The sequence below is a fragment of the Protopterus annectens genome, chromosome 5.part0 (assembly GCF_019279795.1).
Source record: "Protopterus annectens isolate FY-2018-M chromosome 5.part0, PAN1.0, whole genome shotgun sequence".
Taxonomy (NCBI): Eukaryota; Metazoa; Chordata; order Ceratodontiformes; family Protopteridae; genus Protopterus; species Protopterus annectens.
Genome location: NC_056735.1, coordinates 1,964,406,674 through 1,964,430,258, shown reverse-complemented (window position 1 = coordinate 1,964,430,258; position 23,585 = coordinate 1,964,406,674).

Here is a 23,585-nt window from a genome sequence, read left to right as displayed (position 1 = left end):
AGCTGTGTCCAGTATTGTGGTCTGCAGCCTACATATTGTTGCACACTCGTGCCATTCTGGAGGGGTAGCTGGTGACACTTGCTGGTGGGTCTGGGTAAATGGTCTAGCACCTTGGTACTGTGGTGGCTGAGGATACCCTGCTTGTACATCTATTGATGTAACAGAATGGCCATATCCTGCTATGGCCATACCTCTCAGTTGTACAGATTCACCCAGGTTACCCAGAGGCAGGGCTCATATATCTGGTCAGTTCCCCCTCACATTGTGGTTTACAAGCAGGTTTGTAATCACCCATTACTAGGTTTGCAGGCAGGCATAGTATGGGTACATATCAGAGTTTTAGACTTCACACACTCCATGACGTCTATGCTTCTACACCTCCCCCCAACTCTGGTATTCTATCCTCTTCCTAACATTATGCGAGAGATATCTGAGAAGTATCCCTATAGTTGTCCCTTCATCCCAGCAGTAATTAGGGGTTGGTCCACAGTTCATGCAGTAGGACATGGTGGGCATGCTACTGGGATTTGTCAACGTGGCCTTGCATTTGTGTTCTGTGGACTGTGCTATGTTGTTGGTTGGGACCCCATGAAATAACACACATTGGCAGTATGGGTGAGACACAAGCCTTTGACAGAGTACTGTAGGGCATTTGGTAGTGATGCAGGCCATATGTATCATGCCAGTGAATTCTGTCACTCCAGCATTCCCAGGCTGTGAACCACTGGATTCCCCTGGGGTGACAGGGTAAGTGTGTGAGGTGTTAATGGCAATAGTTCCTGTCCATATTAATCCATTAGTCTGGATGCTGGTAGGGTGTTGCTTACAGCTAGGGACACACCTGCATAGGACACCTCTTCAGCATGCTGCATTCTGTGGGTATTCCCATACAGAAGTGGGGGTAATACTGTACTCATTCCCAACAGCAGGGATATGACCTGTGATAAACCTGTGGCTGATGATGGGGTGAGCTGAGTGCATGTGTGATATGGAAGCTTCTTGCAGCTGACTCACAGATATACCTGGGACATTTGCCTTATGCTGCCTTTTGCAGGGACATAGGCAGTCTCTCATTACTTCATAACTGTGCCTTTTGTGGTCTGCCAGTGATTGGCCAGACTACATCAGTATTCCATACTACATGGACAACTAATGTGCTGCTAACCTGTATGTACAATTCCAAAGGTGCGTGCAGCTGACAGTTACATTTTATGTCCTCTGTCTAGGGTAAATCCACCTGTGTACTGTGTGTATGTCTGTGCCCACATTCATGGCATGTCCATCTTTCAGATGGTGACAGATATTGACACCTGGACAGTGAGGATGGATGACTGCTGAATTGAGTATTGCTGGTATGCATTGTGGTTGGCACTGCAGTTGTCAGAACATGGCCCTGTCATCAATAGTACTGGCCATAGGCCACCAAGACACAACCCTCCATGCCTACATGCTTACCACTTCCACACAATATAGAACACACAACAACCTAACACACGTACCCCGGCATATTGTACACATGCAACAATCTATCCTGTAAATTGGGCCAGCTCAAGTAATCTGTGCTCCACTGTTATTAAACCCACACTTACATGTTAGTGCATTTCTACATAGGATTGTGGGGGGGGGGGGGGGCACCTGACAACTGTAAACATTTGCTATGACTGTACAAGCATTTCAGGTACTCTGTTGGCTTCCATTTTGTTTTGTATTCTGACCTATCAAGCTGACTAGAGGCATATCAGTAAAGTACAGATCTTAGGTTTTATTGACCTACATTTCAGTTTCAGACTTCTTACCCTTCAGAACTAACATACAACTGGCAGACCTGTTGTAGTCTGTCTGTGTAGGTCTGGAGGGGGGGGGGGGCTGTTCATCACTGCCATCAATTGGAGGCCTTAGCACAGCCTTTCATTATGGTCATCTACACCTGTCTTGCTGGCTGAGGCTGGTGTTTGAGTATGTGAGCCTCACTGACATGCTTGTGTCTGTCCTATGGATACAGATTTGGGCCACCATATATACTGAAGTGGGATTTGTCACCTTGTCTAGTACTGCCTACTTTGTTGACACCGGTATTTGTTATGGATTTCATGCTGCCCATATAGGTGTTCACTGTCTGCTGCCATCCCATTCAGCCACTCAATTCCCTTGCATGCTCACATCCATACCATAGATACAACTAGCAGAACATACTACTTCATTCAGCAATTGATAGGAAGAGTGACTTATCTTGTGGCTGTGCTAGTATTGAGGATGGTTCTGGAGGGCTGACTATGTTGGATGCACATAGTACACTTCCTATATATGGTAAAGCACAGGTAGTGTCATGTTTGGCATCCCTTTTACTGTATGTGCGAGTCAGAAAGAGGTGTCATTCTCTGGGTCCCTACCATGTCAGTGTATGTGCTATGTGTTGCCTCTTTGCCAAAGTCTGGGCATACTGGGCATGCCTCCTTCTGCCTACATGGGTAGGCTCAGGTTGTTCCTCCTCCGAATCCCTCTGTGCCTGTGATGGCCTTGGCAATAGTGGGGGGCTGTGTGGCTCTGCCACGTGCTGTTCCTCATGTAGCTTTTTTTGCAGGATTATATTGTGTGGCATGGCACATACAATGAAAATGTGTGTACATGTAGCTGGAGAGTACTGCAAGGCTCCACCGGACATGTCCAGGTACCAGAACCATGACTTGAGCATCCAAAAACCACACTGTATTATGATTCTGGTTTTGTGTGTGTGCCTCATTATGGAGTTCTTGTTCATGTGTGTGTGCATTTGTGATGGGTGTCATCAGCCACAGCTCCAGTGCATAACCAGCATCCTCCACTAGGTGGCCATATGGGATGTACCCACTGGCAAATTTCTAGTATAGCTGTGTCATATGCCAGACGTGGGAGTCATGATAGCTTCCAGGGCTGCCAGCACACACATTCAAGATAATGCCCTGGGCATCGCACATGACCTGGCAGTTGATGGAGGGGAAGCCCTTGCAGTTTATGTAGACTCTACCCTGCTCACCGGGTGGTGCTTTGATGTGTATGTCTGTGCAGTCTATAGCACCCACTACCTCAGGGTATTCTACTATTTGGTGGAAGAGATGCATATTGCTGGTCAATGTCTCATGGATGTTGAGGAAATATATGTCCTCACCGGCATGTGCTGACATGGCATCCAGGAACTGGTGGAGTACCCTGGATGCTGATGCCTGTGAGATCCCCATGATATCCACAGTTGGCCTTTGGAAGGTATCTGTGGCTAGTATTCTTAACCCTACATATACCTTGGTATCCACTGGAATGGGTTCCCCTCCCTTGGTTCTGTGTGTGAGGCATGGCCGGCACAGCTCAACAATTTGCTGTAAAATGTCCATGTCCACCCTATAGCGCTCCACTGTCTCCAGCTCATGTAGCCCCTGGCAGGTTACCCCGGGTCTGTACACTCTTCTCCTCCTCCTCACTGTGGGTTGGTCATCAGCATTCATATCCTCACCACCCTCAGTCTCTTCCACATATTGATGTATGAGAGCAACAGCAGCCCCTAACATTTTGTTAGTTTTGTCTGGTAAAATTTCCCCATCTGTGTACACCGGTGGTGTAGAGTTTGTGGGAAAAAACAGAGTGAAAGATGTTTGCAAAGTTTATAGTAGTGTGCTGGGCTGGGCTGCTGCCTGTGTAATTGGCTGATTCGGATACATTTCACCTGCCAGCTATGCTAGTTCTCCTTGATTGCCTTCTTACTGCTGTTTTCCCTTCCCATTGCCTTCCCATTTAAGCCCCGAGGTGCGTTGCGCATACCCAGTGCTCAGATGTGAACAGAACCTCTATTTCCTGTTTTTTTGTTGTTTTGTTTAAAATGTGGTGCGTGGTGTGCACATCCATTTAGGCAATGTAAACTCTGCTAGGCAGCCTCAGACACCCCCACCCCTTCCTTAGCTGTGCTTAGCTAAGGGCAAATATGGGCCACAGAGCTCTAATAAGCTTACAGCATGCATGACACTCCACCTTATGAGGTCATCTACCTCTTATACCATGGTTTGCTGCACCTACACAGTTGGGTGCAAGCTAACACTGACAGGAAATCTGTGATTCAGTATCAATCCCCTCATTTGCATAAAAGTGACTGCTAATGCATGGTTACAAAACTGACACTCAGCCTTCCCCCTTAGCAACCACTATTCTATGGTATTGTTGTCTTATGCATGCCATTGACAATTTATGGTAGAATGATTTGGATTTATAAGCTTATTTCCAACTTTTTTCCTTATTTTCGGGCCAATCCCATTTGCTACTCTACTTTAAATAGCTGACATTGGCCAAAAAAAATTAAAAGTTATTTTTTGGTGGGGAGATCAAGATGGCTGCCATCCTATATACAGTGTTAGACCATAGCTCAGTATCATACAATCAAATATTAACCTTATTATATGTGAGATAATTAACTTCTACGATTAATAACCTTACCTTGAACTTGAGGAACTTACTTGAAACCAAATACTGAATCTTGAACTAGAAGTTGGAGTAACTACTTGGTGGATTGCTGTAGATTTTTCCTTACCTTACTTGCATCTGCTGCCCATGAGGTCTGGGGCTCTCCAGCCTACATTCTCCTAAAGAAGCAAAAAAGGAAATTCAACTATGTTACAGGAATCTGATTCTATGGAGGCACAAACTACAAAAGCGAAATACTCCTCAATCTCATCTCCGGAGAAAGAAACAATACCTAAAAGGGCAAGAACTGGCAAATAACAGGAATCTACAAAACCTCCTACCAAAGTGAAATCTGACCCAACCAACATGGAAGATTTAAAAATGGCACTGCAGCCTATCCAAACTGCAATACAAAGCTTTTCTACTCAACTAAAAACCTTTGGAGATTCTATAGACAGAATACTTACAAGAATTGACAAAACTGAAGCAAAGGTTTTTGATAATGAGAGCAAAATAGAGCAGTTACAAAAAGAACAAAAATCCAATGCCACAACTATTCTGGATATGCAACAGAAACTTTTGAGGCAAGATCCAGGTGCAACAATATTATATTAAGAGGTATTCAGGAACGTATAGACCAGATCACTTTACCTGAAACTATATCTACAATCTTTGCTCTATTCCTAGACAATGCGCCCTTGACAGACCAAATAACAATTGAACGAGCCCATAGAGCCCTCAGACCATCCTCTGACCAAAAAAATCCGAGAACTGTCCATGCAAAAATACTAAATTTTCAACATGTAAACAAACTTTTACTTGCAGCTAGAAACAAAAAATATATTCTATGGAATGGATCCAAAATATACCTATCATCTGATCTTCCTGCACAGATAAAACTGGAAAGACAAAAGCTTGCACCCTTTTGCACATACCTAATTAAAAAGCAAATAAGATTTCAGATGAAGTACCCAAACACTCTGATTTTCCATCACCAGGGCTCCAAATTATCTGCAGTAAACAGCAAGGAGGCTACTTTGGTGTTTCTTGAAGCATTCGAGGAATGTCCAGATGCTATACATCAAAAACGCTAACTTACTTCGAGTTCCGTGTGCTGTCTCTTTGGTCCAGCCCATCATGGAGGGATTGCCTCAATCCTATGTTGACTTCCTTCGGTGCTGATATGGATTCCTGCCCTGTCGTTCGTTGACTGGTTTACATGCCTCCTCACCTCATGGCCCCTGGCAGTTCAGCAACTAAACCTCTCATTTTCCACCATGATCCTCCGCAATGTGAACTCACTTGACCCCAGCTCTCCCATGAGCCTTAGGGGACCTTAAAGGTACAAGCTTCCTAATGCTTGTTTTTTTTTTTTTTTTTTTTTCAGAGTAAACTTCGGTCAATGGGGATGTAAAGTTCCATTGAGTATAACCATGTAGGTTAAAACTGAAGTAAGCTACACTGTAAGACTGGAATTGGCCTATTAAAACAACTCCGATCACCTCGGCATTCCAGTGATATCAAGGTGGAATAATAAAGATGTGCATAATAGAATGTCAGCCTCTGTTCACATCTACAGGACAAATAGAGGGACAAACTAGATGGACGCATGTGATGCCTGTCTCTCTTCATGTTCTATTTAACTACGTGAGTAAAGTTAGGTAGAATCAAAAAGTTATAGGGAAGTTGAATCGAATGCTAATTTAATGTCAGAGTAGCATGTTTATAAAGGCACAAGCACCCTTTCTGCTATTATTCCCTGCGGGCAAATGTCCCTATATTTTTGAAAGGATCCGGGACACTTACTATACATATACTAGGGCTTCAGATTTAGAATAAAGATGCTGTCTCATAGTCCTTGAACAGGGCTATTCCGTAAAATATAAAAAAAAAAAAAAAAAAAAAAAAAAAACGCCGTTATCATTATCAGATTCAGAGTTTCTAAAATAGCTCTGTAAATGCATGGTTTAGTTCTTCACACGAAAGTGTGGCAGTTGGTACCCAGTAAGCTCATTAGCAAAGGATGTGCATCTTACTGCTGAAATAATATCGGAGTTTTTTTGTTCTTCTTCTCTTTTCTTTCTTCCTACAGAAGTTAAAGGGGATAGCATGTGTACAGATTTTGTGCTAAGCCTGTAAGGTGCGGGGACATTTTCATTCATTAGACTGCAGGCTGTTTGTACCTTACACTGTTATGCATTGTATGAAATTCTTATTAGTATTATAAGCTTGATGCTTTGATGTTATCTGTTTTATGATGTCAGGTAATTTCTGTTAATTTACATGGTATGATTTACAGGGTGTCACTCTCTAGGAGGTCAGGAGTTATATATGACTATCTCTTGTTGTAGAATGGTTATCTACCTTCTTTATAAGAATTGAAAGTTAGGACTCCAGTATAGATATTCTATACTACAGGAAAGATCTCAATGTAAACAGTTCTGATTTATTATTTACTTCCTGAACATGGTATTTTACAATATATCTGGAGTCCTCCGAGTATTACTCTAATTCTAGTTTCTCTGCTACATTTTTTACCTTTGGGGCCAAAGAGCCTTACCACTACATGATCTGGTTAATTAGTTTCATTAAACCTACTCACAAGAGTATATCTGAATAATACCCTTTATTACCAATAATACAAATTTTTTTGGAAAGGGAATTGGTGTTAGCTGTAAAGGAAAATTTATATACACATTTTGTAACTCTACCATGCTTACAAAATTTTGGTGTTAAATATCACGTATAGATACAGCTAACTCTTAGATACACAAATAACTAAGCTCTCAGTTTAAGTTTTAGATAGCTGAGTTATGAGTCCGTTTATCTAACGTGTTTAGGATTGTTATGATTTTAGATTCTGTAGTTATAGTTGGGTCACTTTGGGATATGTTAGTCTCACTTTTTTGGTGGGGTCACAGGGTTTTTGTAAAATGTTTTCCTATGCCACATTAATTCCTAATATCCCAGCCTCATCCGGGCTAGTTGGGTGGTGGTTAGGCATGGGTTTAAAGCAGGAAGGGTTTCTTATCCTTGCCCAAAATCCTCGTTTAAATTGTTTTTATTCCTAATCAATTTTACATTCTCCATATCTCACATTTTACTTAATTTTATAACTTAATGCGCAAATGCTGAATATTGAGTCTTGGAACATTAAAGGGTTACAAGCAACTAATGAAAAAACGTTTTATGCATCTGGTGTTTAAATCTGCTTCAAATATTATATTTGTCAAGGAAACTCACCTATTTAATTACCAGTGGGAACAGGACAGAGGGAGACCTTGGGTTAAAACTATAATAGCATCTGGAGCTAAAACCAATAGCTTGGGGGTCGCTATAATAATTAAAAATAAATTCCAACAAGATATAATTAGTTTTGACTCAGACAAAGAGGGAAGATGGTGTTACTTTACTACAACCTACATTCATCTAGTTAAAGCTATCTTATTTATTAATCTGTATACCCCCTGCTCCGAGCAACAACATTTTATTATGACAATTTACAAATTACTTTCATCGTTTCCTAACCATTATTACATTGTGGGTGGTGACTGGAACTCTATCCAGGATCCAAAGATTGACAGGACTAATATTAATGCTAATTACAATAAATATGCAACCTTAACTATATCCGGATTGAAAGAAGATTATAATTTATTCGATCCCTATATCTTTCAAAACGGCCCCTCAAAAAATAACAAATTCACCTTTTTCTCCAACTGTTATAAAAGTTGGTCTAGGCCAGACTTCTTCCTAATCTCCTCAATATTTAGTAACTTTGACATCTTATTTTACACTGATCCTAGATGCCTATCGGACCACTCCAAGATCTCCATTCCTTGCTAGAACAGCAATCATAAAAATTAACATACTTCCTAGATTTTTATATGTTTTCAGTGCAACAAATATTCCCCTGCACAACAAATTCTTTAAAAATATTCTCTCATTCATTTCAAAATTTATATGGTCCCCTAAATCTGTTAGGATTAGATACATTAAACTTACATACCCTAAGGAGCAAGGAGGTCTTGGATTGCCGGATTTTAAACTATATTATGAAATTCAACAGTAGCCAGCAGAAAAAGATGTTAATCCCAAAAAAACATCTTTTTCTGCTGGCTACTGTTGGGCTCCTGTTCTGTTTTGGATTGTTTGTCTTTTCCACCCAGTTTATTTGTTTGTTCTATATTATGAAATTATCAATGGTAGTAGGATCATTAACATAGCTACCTACAATAAAGATTACACTACATGGTGTCCAGCCTGGGTTATACTCAATCCTTCTGCTCTCCCTTTCTTAAATAAAGAAAACTACATCTGAACCCTAATTTAAAGATGAATGGTCATATGTTAAACTTAGACCAATACCCCCTTCTCAAGAATATAAGCATTTTCGACCTCTTCCCTTTCAAGCAACAGACCGTCTCAGATATAAGAGTTAGCATGAACTTACCAAAAAAATATACAATCATATTAAGACAAATCAGGGAGTTAGTTCATATGTTCCTAGATCACCCCATGGTAACAGATAAAGATATCTCAACTTGCAAGGTACTGTGGAAACTACTTCCCATTAAAAAAAAAAGATGATTTCAAATACCTACAAAGTTATCATGTCCTCTAAAACACATAAGGAGCCCATTTTCTCTAACTACTGGCTAAAGCAGGATCCCTCTATCACCCACAATCAGATCTCAAATGCCATAAAGATTAGTTCTAGCTTCATACCCCTAAAAAAACTTAAATATACCCAGATCATGGTAATGAACAATGCATACCTTACCCCTGACATAATTAACAAAATATACCCTAACTCTTCCCCTCACTGTCAAGTCTGTCAAAATCAAACAGGCAATTTTTTACATATATATTGGAGCTGCAAATGCTCATATAAACTATGGTGTGCCCTAAGAGTCCAACTGGAAAAAATAGGCTACAAAAAATCAACCCTTTCATGGAAATTTACTCTCTTACACATTCCTCCCCCAGGTTTATCAAAGGCACAACACAGAATCCTGATTTCCATTTTTATGTTAATTGGAAAATAGGCACTTATTATCCTGGAAGGGGTTCAATACTCTTGCTATTAAACACTTTAAGGCTCATAGATACTTGTTTCACAATATTAACCAGAAACCTTATCTTAAAGAATATCGGAGAATGTTATTTGAACATATTTTGAACTCAATATTTGATTACTGTTTCACCCTCTTTTTAATTTTGGGCATTGTATAAGTGTATCTAGTTTTGATTGTAGTTAGTTCTTGTACATTTAGTCTGTTGTTATTTTCTGTTAGTGTCTGTATAAAACAATAAAGAGAATTAAAAAAAAAATAATTCAAAGTTATTTTTTATAATTTTGTAACTATTTCCCATGCCAATGGCGATATATTTGGCCATTGACATGCCTACTACATTGAATACATGCTTTCTTTGGAGCTGTCATGCCTCCATTTTGTAATTTGCAGAAATGTATTCGGTTAGTAACCGAATACATTTCTGCAAGTTATACTATTCCTGCACAGATGTCTGCCTGCTTCCTAGATCACTAATTCACCTCATTTATATGGTTTCCACCTACAAATGGGGTAATTAGCATACAGGAGCTGTGTCCATGCAGGAATAGTGTAGGACTGCTCGTGCACATCCTGGGAACTCATTCCTGGATCGCTCGCCGGCCATATCGCGTGCATCAGCTCTTGCACTATTCCTGCACACTGTGCAGAGCTTGCTGAATCCCTAGGTCATCTTAGACTTTTTTCCTCATATTTTAAAATTTTCACTATGTTTGGATCTGGTGAGGACAGTAAATAGGCATGTAGTCTCATAACTGCAGATTTATACATGTAATCAATTTTAAGGAGGCCCATATCTCCTTCAGGATGGGGAATATACAGTCTTGGTAAACACTGCTTTTTATATATCATTTGATAAGCATGAATCATTTTTCCGGTTTTACTGTCCAATGGATCCAGTACTTTCTGAGACCTGTAAATCACCCTAAAACTGTTAGAACAGAAACAGCAAACTGGTTTATAGCTTGCACTTTATTCACTGAGGTCAAGGCAGTTTTCAACATTAGTTATAGTCTTTGAAGCATTTTTACTGAGTTTTATTCTCATTTGTTTATGTTTTATTGCTGATTCTTCATCTGTTCTGAAATATTTGCACATTTCCTCCTGCTCAAGTTCTTTTATATCTCATTCCCATATTAGATTATTGTTTTCTTCTTGTTGCCACTTTCCTGTTTCAGATGTTACTTTTGCACAATTATCAAGACCAACCGACATTTTTATATAATCTGAGAAAGTTTTAATCATTTGTAGTTAGTTGTGCATTCAACTACTTATCTGATAAACTATGCAGTTTTAAGTCATCTACAAAGAGTAAGTGGGATGTCTTAAAACAAGGTTAGTTTATTTGAGACAAATTGTATCCATAGGCTAATCTGTTAAGTAAACAGCTTGATGAGTTAATGGTGAATCAGAACAATAGCTGTGACAAAGAATCACACAGGAATTCCCCCTTTGAATGTTTATCCCTGGGCAATAATTTGCCTTTTACTATGGCCCAACTGGAAAGTGGTTTGCCACTGTTTCATCATTACAGTAATTTAACTGATTTGATGTCATTCCTGGGGCATATTGTGGAGGAAAACACTACCAGTATGTAAAATAATCGACAAGTATTCAGACAAAAATGGCATGTTCTGCTTAATTATTCTAGAAATAAATAAAAAACTAATCACATTAGCCAATACTTGTTGGATACCCGGTGACAGTGCTGCAACAGTGAATAAATATCTTGACTTACTTGTAATCAAATCTAAGGGAGAAATAATATATGCAGGTAATTTTAACTGTATTCTCTCCAGAAGTGACACTACTAAATGTGATAAGTTTAAGATATCTGCACCTGCTAAAAGATTGAACAACTTCATCAATAATTCAAATATAAGAGATATTTATAAAAAAATAGAACCCAAATCCCTAAAATAAAAACATTGCTCATACAGATTAAGTACACAAACTACAATCGATAAGGTATTGGTTGCAGATTATTTATTCTCAAAGATTCAGAAAGTTTTCATTAGCTCCTGTTTAATGTCCAACCACAATGCTATTTTCTTTAAAATCCACATGAAATCTAGTCATCTAGTATATTGGCAAAGAATACCAGCATACATTGTTAAGATAACTGGGTTTAAGGAATGGTTACTGAAAGAAATCAAAATATTTCTAAACATAAATGACAGTGATAGTACTTCTAAAGTTATTGTCTGGGATACGCTGAAATTTTACATTTTTGATAAAATCAAAACCTGGTACCTAAACAAACAAAAGGAATGAGATAGTATGCTATCGAGAATATAATCAAAAATTGGTGAACTAAAAAGAAATCTAAATAATAAAGACACAAACACAAATTAAACCTTGATTACATGGAAATTCTTAATCACAAAGTGGCAATAAATTTAGAAAGAATCAAATTACAGTCTTACTCTGTTAACCCCCCAAAAAAAGCATCGATTAGCTGTGAAATCAAAAAACGTAACAAATGTTAAACATATAAGGGAAATTGTTGATGAAACTAAAAATAAAAATAAAATTGTAACAGATTTAGAAGATATTCTTGAGACTTTCAGAAAACATCACAAAATAATAAATAACACAAAGCCAAATATTAATAACAACATCCTAAAAGATAACTTCTTAAATGAGAACATAGGCAACAAACTATCAATAGAACAGAATACCAAACTTCTCAAACCAATAACATTAAGTGAACTAAAAGAGTGGATTCAAAGCCTTAAGAACAATAAAGCCCCAGGATTAAATGGATTAATACGAGAAATTTATAAAGTACTCACAGATTATACATTAAAGATAGTTTTACAAGCTTTTGAGGAATTCAGAAAAAAGACAAGCTCATTCCCTTCCTGAAAATATGCAATGATTTCCCCTATCCTAAAACAGGACAAAGACCCTAAAATAGTAACTTTGTATCATCCTATTTCACTATTAATGTGGACTATAAATTTTTTACATCAATATTAGCTAACAGATTAAATCAACTGATGCCTAACATAATAGGTGATGATCAAATAGGCTTCATCCTAAAGAGAAGAGTACAAGACAATGTTATCAGGCTCCTTTCCTTTCCTTAATAGATCATGCTAACAGGAAAAAAAAACTATCAATTATTAGCCTAGACTTAAACAAGGCTTTTGACTCTATAAATTGGTTCTATTTATTTAAAGTATATAACTTCTCCCCTGACTTTATTGATATAATTAACAAATTATATGTTAACTCAATATCATACATCAAAATTGGTGCTTTTTTATCAGGTCCACTCAACATCTCAAAAGGCACTAAACAAGGCTGCCCACTCTCCCCCTTATTATTTGCCCTATCAGTAGAACCTCTAGCTAACTTCATAAGAGCAAATTCTAATATAAGGAGATTTTCTGTTAGTCCAAGCTACATTTCTAAAATACAACGTTTGCATACAATGTCATGCTAACAATTGGAAATATAGATTCCTCTATAGATCATATAACACAATCCTTGCAAGTTTTTGAAGAGGTTTCAGGCCTAAGCTTTAATCACACCAAAACAGAAACATTATTAATAAATCAAAAAGTAAACACTTTACTAAGAAAACACAATTTTAACTGGGCAAATGACACCATTAAGTACTTAGGAATATACATAAAGTCAAACTGGAATAATACTTTAAAAACAAATTACAAATACCCATTACCCACAGTTGAGGATTTTTAAATAGATGGAATAAAATGTATTTCACGATAGAAGAAAGACTGTCATTAATAAAAATGATCATATTACCCAAAATTTTGTTCTACTTTGAAACTTTAATTGCCTCCCCATCCAAAAAGTTAATGAAGCAACTAAATTCTATGTTAATAAATTTCCTATGGTTTCCTCAAAAGCCAAGAATCAGCCATGCTTGGCACTACAGAAGCTGAAAAGATGGGGGAATAGCATTCCTAAATTTAGAACTTTATGCAGACTCGACCATTCTTAATGTGATGAGCCAATGGTTAAACTCCAAATATAGTTCTAATTGGAAAAATCTCCATCTAAGTATCTTATTATCTGACATAGACACAAATATTGGCAATAATATGTTCTCAGAAAATAAAAAATCTTCCTTGTTGTCAAAGAACATTTCTACAATACAAATAAGAATAAAAAAAATCTCTTTTCACTAATTATATATTAGATAATTTTAAAAAGATAATAAAAATCATATGACAAAAAGCTTAATATTTTTAATATTTCCCATAGCATACATGAAGACACGTCTAGACTCTTTCAATGTATCTAAAATAAAAGTAATGGAAGAAAATGGCTTAGTTTTCTGGCACCAGTTTCTCTGCAATAATAATATCCACGAACCATGTTCTCTTATGGCCAGGTATAACATAAAGCTCAACAACTGATTGAACATACAAATATTTAAAGAATACATAGTTAATGAATTCAAATTATACCATGACCCCCCCAAAACGTGCACGCTGATTGGCCAGCGTGCCCGTTGTAAATCGAGTTATACTAATGGAAAAAGGTCCGGTTGCCCGGACTTTTTTCCATTAGTATAACTCATTTTTTTAAAACACTGTCTTGCTATGTTAAATGGGTTTAACATAGCGAGACAGCTTTAAAATAAGCAACGGAGATTTCCGTTGCGTATTTTAAAGCTGTCTCGCTATGTTAAACCCATTTAACATAGCAAGACAGTGTTTTAAAAAAAAGCAACTGAGAAAGCAAGATCTCCGTTGCTTTTTTTTAGTGTTTCGCTATGTTAAATGAGTTTAACATAGCGAGACAGTTTTAAAATAAGCAACGAACATCTCCGTTGCTTATTTTAAAACTGTCTCGCTATGTTAAACTCATTTAACATAGCGAAACACTAAAAAAAAGCAAAGGAGATCTTGCTTTCTCCGTTGCTTTTGCCCACAGCTCTGAGTACATCAGAACTGCCGCGGACGCCAGACATCTGCAGAAGGGCAGCAAACAGGCATTATACTATGCCATTATTTAAGAAAAGTAATAGTTTCTTTTCTTAAATAATGTCATGGTATAATAGCAATAACCCACTTCTGGGTGTGGGTAATGCTAAATTTACCCACGGTTGGCTTTGTTTGGTCCCTCGGGCTTAGCCCTCGGGACCAAACCATGCCAACCATGGGTAAATTTAGCATTACCCACACCCAGGCGTGGGTTATTGCTATAATATGTCATATCACCAGCACAATACTTAAAATACTTTCTCTTCTTTGTGAAATAAACACTTTGCACGTTAATAATATTCTATCATTGTCAAGTGTATATAAATCTTTAAGAACCAATATGCAAATCACAGAGGACTCCTTATGGAATTTCACAGAGAGAATAAACAAATCCATTTTTTTCAGATAGTGATAAAGAATTAGTACTTAAATCAATTAGAAGCACAACATCATCCCCTTCTTGGAAAATCTTCACTTGGAAATACATCCATAGGAGCTTTATTACCCCACATATGATGGACTTGATATCAAAAAATAATCTTAATAAATGCTGGAGATGTGAGGAAATACTTTGTGCAGATTGGGTAGACATGTTTCTTACATGTAAAATAGTAACTCCATTCTGGATAGAGTTCAGAAATTTCATAAAAGCATTGGGTCGGACAAGTGTGGAGTATCTGACTCATTATTACTATTTAATGCACCGATACCAACACATATCCCCAAAATACAGGTGCACCTTCTTCGGTCCTTGCTTGCAATTGCAAGAAAAATCATTACGTCAAACTGGAAGTGTAAAAAAAATCCTATCATTTACAGATTTTTTACTATTAGCTAAACTTGTATGTAGTAAGGAGTTGCAAACTATTTCAGAAAGAACTACTAAAATAACGCATAAGAAATTAACTTGGTTGAAGCTTGAAAAACTACTAGATAAAATGTAATCACAACAATGACATTATGTCTGTTATGGACATTGTCAATAGTTATTGTTCCATGTTATGCTGTTTTTAAGACATATATTGTGCATATTTATATATCATATTTCTTGTATTATTTTATTTCATGAAAATCAATAAAAAATGTTTAAAAAAAAAAGAGCGGACATCCTATGAGTCTGTGCCCCAGCATCAAATACCACACTATGAAACTCTTCTCAGCTGCCGGGATCCCCAGTAGTTGAACTGACCTCTTCTATCTTAATGAGTGGTGGTTTGATAGATAGCCCCCTACCAGTAGCCCTTTACTCCCATGCCACAGCCTTTCCTCTGACAGTGGCTTTTTAATAATGTCATTGGCCTTATGTTGTACCATGTGGCAGATATGGCCCAGACCACTAACAGCAATGACATTGTTGATCACTTGCTGTTGGACACAGTCATGGTATGGCTTGTTGGAGACATCTAAATCAAGAAATTGACCACCGTGGAGAATGCGAGCCTGCATTATGACCTCATTCTCAGCATCTGAGAAAGGAGGCTTCTAGGAAGATGACCCCCCTCTTGCTTTTGGATGTGGGAGCCATATCCCTGCTGTGACAAAAAAATAAACAAATATCACAACACAACATAACATAACACACAGAGATAGTATAGACTTTTAATACTTATGGAACAAAATATATTCACATGCAGTCATAGAAACAACAGTCTAAACAACACTGCAAGATCAATGACATTACACATCAAACATGTCTAAATGATGTCAATACAACCAGCATAGTAATATCCCATATACATCTTCCCCCCAAAAATACAGAAGACGACAGTCAATAAAGGAGGCAGGAATATATATACCTACCAGGCAGAAAAGTACTATAACCAGGGAAAACAATATGGGGAATGTAAGAAAAAAAAAATTGACTCAGTGACAGTTTGATTTTTAGGCATGTTACAATAATACTAAGGAAGTCTATACACATGAATGTGTGAGTTGCCCAAAACCCATAAAATGCATTTCATGTCCTTTGAAAAGAATTTATTGAAACTTTGCAGGTAGTCAGTCATTGCAAATATTTATCAGCATACTACGAATGAGCAGTTGTATTGAAAAATACATACCTTGAAAGATTTCAAACAGTATCCTACGTAGTTCTATTCTGAAATCATTGTTACTAATTTGTTCTGCAGCACTTTGGAATCCTTCCCTAGCATGATGGAAGTTCCATAGCCCATGTCATGCTTATAAGGTGTAGACAAATGCTTCAGGGCACGTGGAATATGTTAATTAGCTCTCAACTCGTCCTTTTAGAATCACTCAATTTGAACAATATGCTGTGGTGGGAAACATGTTGTTGGCTCCCATGTGATGAAATACACAAATCTGAGCAACACAAGAATGACAATTAAAAGTCAGTTGCTTAGCTGCTATCTTGCAAGTGTGTTTCATCAGCAATATTGGTCAGGCAAGGATGTGTTAAGGACCTCCATTAATGAGAATTACATTTTGAGAAGGTGAGTCAGTCAAAGTCTTACAAATACATTTAATCTCTACTGACTTTGACTTAGGACTGAACCTTGATACACATATTCTTCCACATGTTGTAAAAATGATGTAAAGTGGTTGCGCACATATCTCAGACATGAGAGGAAGATTTATAACACTGTGCCAGAAACCTAATGCAGATATACAACACAAATACAATTGGTTATATTTATGCAAACCTTTAAGACATTCCTTGAACAAAGGTAGTGAAATAGAATAATGCTCAACAAATGCTATTAGTAACTCAGTCTTTAAAAAAGTTCTTTCTTCCCTCACATTCTTTATCACCCTCAAATTTCTAATGATCCCAGTCAGACAATTTATTTATTTTTTATTTTACATTTGTTGACTGGGATAGTCCGACTGGATACATGTCCATTTTCAGCAGAGGCCCAGGGAGAAAAGCTCCAAACATACAGACAAAAACATACATACATACTGAGGGTTTTACAAAGTCAGAAAGGTTTGGCATTCAAGAGGAATGTACAATTTTAACAGGGAAGAAAAGTTTGCTCCAGTTGTGCAGATAAAAACATACATCCCAAGCAGAACATATATAACAAGTGAATATTACAAGTAGGTAAGGTGTGTTCCTCTAGAGGGATCCACAATTTTAACAGTGTGTAGTAGAATATAAAAAATATTAAACAGGTGGATTACAGCAACAATTATTTACAAAGTAATGTACAGAACAAGAATGGCATTGCAAGCATTTGTGAGCAAGAAGCTAGTACATTACTGTTAAGTTAGGGAGTTGTTATGGGGATTAATCAGGGTTGGTACATGGACAGAGCCAGTGCCTTTTATAATACTGTTTGTGGCCTTTTTTAAAGAGGCTTAAAGAGGGTTCCAGGGTAATGTCTGCTGGAAGTAAGTTCCAAACTTTGCCAATGGAGATGGCAAACAGGGAGTCACCAGCTGAGTTATTAGCTTTCAGTGTTTGGCCTAACAGCTTGTTGGATGAGCGTAATGGTCTGGAGTTACTGTATAGTTTTATGATAATTTTAAGTGGGGGGGTGTTTTCAGGTTGGTTGAAAATATTATCTGCTACTATTAGCTGATTGAACTGAATTAAGCTTGGCGGTTCTAGCCACCCTAGGAGATTGAGGTTGTGGCAGTGATGTGTCCTGATTGTTGAACCTGTGGTGAATCTGGCAATATGGTGGTAACAGTGAGAGAGTTTTGTAAGCTCTGATTTGTTTAGTTTACAGAGTATAGGGGAAGCATATAGAAGGGTGGAGAGAAGATGAGAGCAGGCAATTGCTATTTTAGCTATTGGGGTTAGAAAAGGTTTATTTCTATATAATGAGATAAGCTTCATATTGATGGTTTTGATAGTCTTGTTGATATGCAGGTCGAATTTAAGATTATTATCTACTATTACCCCTAAAAGCTTAGTTTGGATATCTGGCGAAATAAAGGTAACATTGTTTGATGTTATAGTAAAGGAAATTGTGGTGGACCTACACGTGGGGGTAAAGAATAACAGTTTTGTCTTATTGGGATTCAACAGAAGATGGTGATTAGAAAGCCACTTTTCAACCATGTTGACTGTATTCTGGGTTAAGGTTTGCAGGGCTGTTGGGGAGGAGGCTGAGCAGATCAGAGTGGAGTCATCTGCATATTGGATGCAGGTTTCATCTGGGATGGCAGTGTGTAGGTTATTGATAAAGATAGAAAAGAGTAGAGGACCTAAAATAGAGCCCTGAGGAACTCCAAGAATGAGAAGTAACAGAGTGGAGAGTTTGGCCTGCCATAGTACTGCTTGTTGTCTACCATTCAGATAGGATTGGAACCACTGTATAGTATGGTTGAACAGGGAAATAGATTTCAGAGAGTGGATAAGTAATTGGTGGTTGACCATATCAAAGGCCTTTGAGAGGTCTAGGAGGAGGGCTGATGATAGCAAGTTATTACTTCTGTTTAGATATATGGCATTGGTGAAGGAAAGGAGAGCAGAGGTGGTGCTATGATGTGGCCTAAAGTCATGTTGAGACACAGCCAGTGTTTGGTTCTGAATGAGATGGTACATAATTTGTTTGTGGATGCACTTTTCCACTATTTTGGCCAGTGGTGAAAGAATGGTGATGGGTCTATAATTGGATAATTCTGTGGAGTTTCCACCTTTGTGGAGTGGGATAACAAAGGATATTTTCCACATGGCAGGATAGAACCAACAGTTAGGGACCTGTTGATCAGGATAGATATGGGAATGCTATGGCATCAGCAGCTATGTTTAAGAACTCTGCTGGGCGAAGGTCAGCAGATAGGGTGGTGGGCTTCAATTTTTTGATGTTAGTGATCGGACTAGAGTGGTAGAGACAGGTTGGAAGTTGAAGGGAGGATGAGTAGTGGGTGTGTTAGCGGTGGATTTAGTAATGGGTGTATTAATGGTGGAGTTAGAGTATATGGGATTGAGTTGGCTAGTGAGAGATTGGATTGTTTCAGTGAATAAATTATTAAAGGCACTAGTGATGTCCTCAGGTGTTTTTTGGGTGTAGTTTGTTGGAGTTGGAGTGGTAGATTGTCCTGGATGAAGAAGCTGGTTTATACCTGCCCAGAACATTTTGGGATTGTTTTGGTGTTTCTACTGCAGGTTTTGGTAGTAGCTTTTTATGTATTGCTGAATGGATTTTTTTGTGTCATTCCTATGTTGACGGTATTTTAGTTGCTTGAGGGGGCTTTAGTTGTTCACCAGATGGCCCAGGCCTTATTGCTAAGTTTGATTTTTAGTTTGGTTTCCTTAGTGAGCCATGGTGCTGTATTTGTTTTAGTCTTAATTTATTGCATGATGGGGTATGGGAGTCAAGGATGTTTAGGAATTTAGTATTAAAATATGCCACTGCCTCCTCCAGTGGTATATGTTTTTCTTAAACCATCCTCTTTGTTATTTTTTGTTATTCTTTGTTATTCTTCCATAATTGACTCCCAATCCTTCTTCTTAAACCATAATCTTAGGTGGGTGTAAAGAATCTTATGGCACCTATTGAAAAGAGCAGAGGTCCTTTGTTTAACACAACATAAAAGCAATATTTATATATTTACAAAATGTACTTATTTACAGGCACAGATATATGCATTTCTATTTTTTTATAGTTTATCATTTTTCTTATAACATCCTCATTTTTATTCTTCCATAATTGACCTCCAGTCCATCTTCCATGACCATAATCTAATTTTTTGCAAAATATCTGCCAAAATCCATTTCCCATTAAGCAACATTTAATTCACTTTTTTATTCCAAATAACCCATATTACATAAAATTAATTCTTATCTACCCTTCTCTCATACTATTTTTACTATTTTTTCTTGTTCATAAAATAGCCATACATAATCATATTCATATCCATATTTACGTCATTAACAGTCTCAACTAATGTTCTTCATGTAATTTTTCCAGAGTATCACCACTCTTTTACATTTCAAAGAAGCATGTTCTATTGTCTCTTCCTCCCATAGGTTCATAGCTCCATAGTTCCATAGGTAAGTACTAGGTAGCTGCCATTGTGGGTGCTTTTAAGCCTAGCCAGTTGCCTTTTGGTACTTAAATTAACCTATCCTATTTAAAGTTGGATTGGCCTTACCCATCCAATGGTTGATAATTATATACTACCTCTAGTCAGAATAACTGGAGCAGATAATTTAAGGGAACCCATGCATGGGATAAAGCATTTAGGAACTGCCTCTGCCCATTAGTAGTACACGGACAGTCCTGGGTTAAATTTTCTACTTCTCATAAATCCAAGTTTTGCTTGAATATGGACAGGGATGAGCTTTGTTTTACTTGGATGAAGAGCCCATTTCAGAGCAGCAGTATCCCCTGAGAGATATATCTGTTCTTCTAGACCATTTTGTTGATGTAGCAGAAGAGGTTTACATCCCTAGACTGAGTATTTCTGATGACATTTGACTTGCTGATGTGCGGCAAATCCATCACTGTTGGGTGAAAGGATGCCTTGTATGTGAGACACAGGTAATTTTTTTGGCATTTAGTTTCAGCACATGATTTTAGTACCAGTTATTTATTTGGGACAAAACTTCCTGAAGGATGGCTGAGTCACTGGGGGATTCAATGACTGCTCCTAGCTTACAGTCATCTGCAAATTTAATCAGCCACAGCCCTTTGGTATTGGCTTTTACTTAACAGAATTAGATGTCAGAAAGGAGAGGTCCGAGAACAGAACCATGGGGGACTCCACTGGTGATGGGTCTCCATGTGGAGGAAACTTCCCCTATTTTGATTTCCTGCATCCTATCTGTGAGCCAGCTGGCAATTCAGATAGGTGATATAGGAGTTTATTTCCAGTTTATTTCGTTTTTCTACTATGCCTGAGTGAGGGATTGTGTCAAAATCTTTGGCCAGGTTGAAGTATACTATACACGATTGCTTTGGTGACTTTTCCAAAAAAGTCCACAATTTTGAGTAGGCATGACCTCCTCTTTATGATTCCAAACTAATCCAGGGTTTGGAAATTCTCTATGTCCTTACTGATTAGTTCCATGATAAGTCTTTCTATGGCTTTGTATATGAGGCTGGTCAAACGTATTGGTCTGTAATTGTCTGGGTCTGTGGAAGGTACTCCCTTCTGCTTTTACTCTTTGTCATGTATTCTGCAGATAAAGTTTAAATAAATTTCCCATTTCTGTTATCACATGACATTTTTGAAAGGGAAAAGAAAGAAACAGATGTTTGCCTCTTCATCACTGTAAAATAGTCCTGGAGACTTGAATAAGGTAAGGACTGAAATATAACCTCAGTAAATTGTGAACAGAATAACATATAGAGATACATACAACATAAATATATACATGTATCAGTATATCAACATGTACACACTGAGATATATACATTAAACAGATGGTCAATAGGTGTACAAGATTGCACAATTCTTGGGTAAAGAATGATGTCCTTTCCATTATATTCTGAGATCTCGGAGTTAGTATATATAATTAGCAGGGAATGTGGGATATGTGGGGCTTGTCCCCCTGCAAAAAGGATGTTTTATTGTACTTTTTAAGTAGATGCTTTGCATGGATTGGGATTATCAATCAGCAAATGTGGTAGCCTGTCAGTTTGTGTAAAGCTGATATTTTGTTGTCAACTTTGTAAAAAAAATGCCTTTGTAAACAAATTAGCTTTAAAAATACCAACAAAATAAACACATTATTTCAACTTTCTTTTTATGTGACATATTCCCCTTTACTGTTAACTTATTTTTACCAGTCTCCATAGCAAATCCTGATACTATTCTATCTTTGTGCACCAGTTTTTCCTTACTTTATCTGCTTTACACACTTCTTCTGGTAAATTTCCCCATGGATTTGCATAATAATATTGTTTCTTCACATTATTATACCACATCCTTTTATCTTTCTCTCATCATCATCTTCTTTCGGCTGTTCCCGTTAGGGGTCGCCACAGCGGATCATCTCTTTCCATTTCTTCCTGTCCTCTGCATCTTGCTCTGCCACACCAAATACCTGCATGTCCTCTCTCACCACATCCATAAACCTTATCTTAGGCCTTCCTCTTTTCCTGTTACCTGGTAGCTTCATCCTTTGCATCTTTTTCCCAATATACTCAGCATCCCTCCTCATCACATGTCCAAACCAATGTAATCTTGCCTCTCTGGCTTTGGCTCCAAACCTTCCAACCTGGGCTGACCCTCTAATATACTTATTTCTAATCCTGTCCACCCACGTCACACCCAGTGCAAATCTTAACATCTTTAACTCTGACACATCCAGCTCAAACTCTTGCCTTTTTGTCAATACCACTGTCTCCAACCCATATAACATAGCTGGTCTCACTACCCTCTTGTAGACTTTCCCTTTCACTCTTACTGGTTCTCATCTGTCACAAATCACTCCTGACACTCTTCTACACCCACTCCATCCTGACTGTACTCTCTTCCACACTCACCATTTTATCTTTATTTCATAAATTTTTCTTGATAATTTTTAATTTCTTCATTTGCATATTATTTTTCTCTTTTTCTTATTTCTTATCATCCCCCCAAACTTTTTGTACTTACATTTAAACAGTCTCACAATTAATTTTTCATTCTCTTCCTTTATCCCCTTTAATATTGTATACAAGTTTAACAAAGCAGAATAAACAGATGGATTTAGTAAATGCAACTCTCCCTTTATCATCACTCATATACGACATACCTCTTTTCACTCCATTTAAAATTGAACCCCGTATGAAAGAAAACACCAGTTGCACGATTTCCTTTTCATATTTTTCTGGGATCATATAAACATTTGACATAAATGTTAAACAGAAGATTCAACAGATAAACCCTTTTCTTGAATGCTAATCTATATGTGCTCCACAAAAAGTACATTTCTTTTGTTTCTTTTATCAAACCATCCCATTGCATCATAACTACACAACTTTTCCCAAATCTTATCTGCAGCAGAGAATTTCATTCATTGTAAAATACAACTTCTGAATTTTCATCACATCACAAAAACCCTTGCTTTTATCTTTATTTTAGGTCATTATCATTTCCTTTAAAGGAGTACAACAGGTTTCTCTAATGTATTCCTCAACTTCACGGCCCTTTTCCTCTCTATTTACATTGTCCTCTGTAAAACAACAACAATAAAGCATTTACAGTTTTTATAATTTCC